The sequence below is a fragment of the Arvicanthis niloticus genome, chromosome 2 (genome assembly GCF_011762505.2).
Source record: "Arvicanthis niloticus isolate mArvNil1 chromosome 2, mArvNil1.pat.X, whole genome shotgun sequence".
Classification (NCBI taxonomy): domain Eukaryota; kingdom Metazoa; phylum Chordata; class Mammalia; order Rodentia; family Muridae; genus Arvicanthis; species Arvicanthis niloticus.
The window spans coordinates 66,008,190-66,011,409 of record NC_047659.1 but is presented as its reverse complement, the minus strand read 5'-3'; positions in this window follow the sequence as shown (position 1 = coordinate 66,011,409).

The window sequence follows — 3,220 nt, the reverse complement described above, 5'->3', positions numbered from 1 at the left end:
CGAGGTTTTGGATGGCCATGACTTCCCGAGACTTGAGTGAGGGTCTCCCCCTCCCCCTTCCCCTACCTCCTCCTCCCCCTCCCCTTCCCCTCCCCCCTCCTCCCCCTTTTCCTTCCCCTCCCTCCCCCTCCCCTTCCCCCTCCCCCTCTCTCCTTCTTCTCTCTGCACCCCACCATGGTGACTTCCCTGGCTTGGGTCCTTAGGTTCAGTGAACTGGCACGAAGCAGCTTCCCAATAAACCTGCATTTAATATATTGTAATCTGGCTTGAATTGGCTCATTTCACTGGCAGAGAAATAATCTGTCAGGGTGAGCATGGGGGCAGAACCTGGGGGCTTGACTGGCACTTATTTCATTATGCACTCACCCTCTCTCCGTGCTCCCACCCACCTTCTCCCAGACCCCTTCTCCGTGCTGCTCCCTCCGTCTGAAGTGTTTCTCCTTTCTTCATCTAGTTAGTATGTACTGTCCTTTCTGATCTCAGCTCAAACTGTCAAATACAGATAAAATAGAGACTTGGCGAGGGAATTTGGTTAGAAAAAAAGACTCTGAAATAATGATTATAATTAAATAATATGATGTTATATACTTGTAATTTGCTAAGAGTAAATATTACATCATGTCCTTCCCACTAATAAAAAGGATATCTATATATATGATATATGGGTTAATTAGTTAGATTACAACAATCACGTCCTACCATATTTAGACTTTAGAATATTACATTATATGCCTTCAACCTATAAAAATTTTATTTACCAATTACAACTCAATAAAGCCACAAAAAGAGAAAAGGGAGGGAGGGACAATAGGAAGGCTGTGCTGACCTTAAAACAGAGAAGAGTTTTCTTTGCCAGGCAACAGAAAGGTCCACAGAAATGGGCGGAGTCTGCCCCAGGTGCCAGATTTGCAAAGGCAAATGCCCACAGGGGTCTGACTGAAGGGTCTTCCTTTGGTAACTGGTAATAGAAAGCAGCTTCTACTCCCTGCACTTGCTCAGGGAAGACAGAAGCCAGAGCCAGGTCTATTCAAACAAAGCAAAGAATAAAAGGAGGCCCTGGGCACATTGGCCGGCAGCATGCTCTCAGAGAAAACCTCCTTTCTCTGTGCTTCTTGACCTCTGGAGCCAGACTGCCTGGTGTCACACCTCAGTTCTGTCACCTGCCAGCTCTCTGACCCTGTACAGCTGCTGGGACCTCTCTGGAGTTTTGGGTTTTTTTGGAACAGGGTCTTATGGATCTGAGGCTGGCCTCCAATTTCCTATATAGCATGACCTTGACCCTCCTGACTCTGCCTCCTGACTGCTGAGATTCAGGTATAAGTCACCACAAACAGTGTGGCTCCTCATTTAGTGCTCGGTAAGTGGCTGGTGTATGGAAGGCTCCTAGTAAGGTTTTTTGAAGAATGCAAGCACACAAGCCATCAACATACTCTGGCCTGCCAGAGTTTGCCAAGAGCCTTGGGAAATTCTTGTCCCCACATTGAGCCAGTTGGCCATGACATGAACATGTAGCAATAGATCAGCCTTCAAATAGTATGCTAAATAAAGGGGGTGGGGTGCTGGGTATGTGGCTCAGCTGGTGAGATGCCTGCCTAACATTTATGAAGCCCTGGGTTTGATCTCCAGTGCTAAATAAAGGGGGGGAGGAGCTGGGTATGTGGCTCAGCTGGTGAGATGCCTGCCTAACATTTATAAAGCCCTGGGTTTGATCTCCAACCTAACATGTATGAAGCCCTGGGTTTGATCTCCAACCTAACATGTATGAAGCCCTGGGTTTGATCCCCAGCACTGCAAACAATGTTGTTGTAGAGCACATCTGTAGCCCTCAGAAAGTAGAGGCAGGGGACCAGAAGTTCAAGGTCATCCTGAGCTACATAGCAAACTTAATGCCAGTTCAGGCTGCATGAGACCCTGTCTCAAAACAAAAAACAAACAAACAAACAAACAAACAAACAAAAACAACCCAAAAGACAGCTATGAAAGAGCACAGACATGGTGTATGATTGTGTTCATGGAAATGCCCAGAATTGGCAAACCTCTAGAGACAGGAAATAGACAGGCAGCTGCCTCAGACTGTCACTCACTCCCTCTGAGGTGGGAGGACAGAGGAGGCACTCTAAAATTAGATGGTGGGGACGGCTGCACAGCCCTGACTGTAATAAAAGCATTGACTTGTACATTTAAACAGGAGCAGGTTTGGGGTTTTTTTGTTTTTGTTTTTTGACATAGATGCTATGTCTCAATAGATCTGCCTGGAAAGATAGGTGCTCATATTTACAGTGGTGTTTACACACAACATCCCAAACTGGACACAGCATTGTGCCTGCACATATACAGCAGATCAGTCATGCAGTACTTCATGACAAGAGTCTGTTCCAGAAAAGAGCAAGGTCCCTTAGGTGATCTCATCACTTACAGAAAACTGGTTACTCCCTCATCAAGGCCTCCTGATATGCCAGGTGTGTGAGAAGACCCCTTCCATAGAGAGCGTAAGTATACCCCCAAAACCATTCTACAAAGCACAGTATGGAAGGCACAGAGACCATCATGGTCCTTCATCATTATCCCTATGCTTTTGTGGCATGGTGGTTTGCTTACACCAGAAGTGACACTGAAGCCTGTGTTTGTATGTGACACAGGTCACAGCATCACTGGCTGGCAGGAGATATTCAACTCCATTAATGGGGCCCTGTTCTTCGCCAGAACTCCAGTATTATCTTCTGAGATGATCACTGTATTCTGTGAGGTCTGCTGCTGTCCCATCCCTCTGTGTGTGACATGTGGCTACATCTATGTAACTACAGAAGAAAACACGTGGCTGAGTGTTGGGGTAACCCACCCCCACACATGTCGTAAGGTATGCCCCTGTGTTCTCACAGGTTAATTGCTGGGCTGGTGGCACCAGGATGGCAGGATGTGTAAATGTTTGTCGGGGCCTCGCCTGCCCAAAAAGAAAGGCAAGCTGTCCTGGGGAAGGACTCAGCCGTTAAGAGCTCTGACTGCTCTTCCAGAGGTCCTGTGTTCAATTCCCAGCAACCACATGGTGACTCACAACTATCTGTAAAGGGATCCAATGCCCTCTTCTGTTGTGTCTGAAGACAGTGACAGTGTACTTACATATATAAAATAATAAATCTAAAAAAAAAAGAAAGAAAATACAAGTCAGTAGTCATTCACCTATAAATAATCAAATCCTTTAATGGATTTGGAATTATACCTG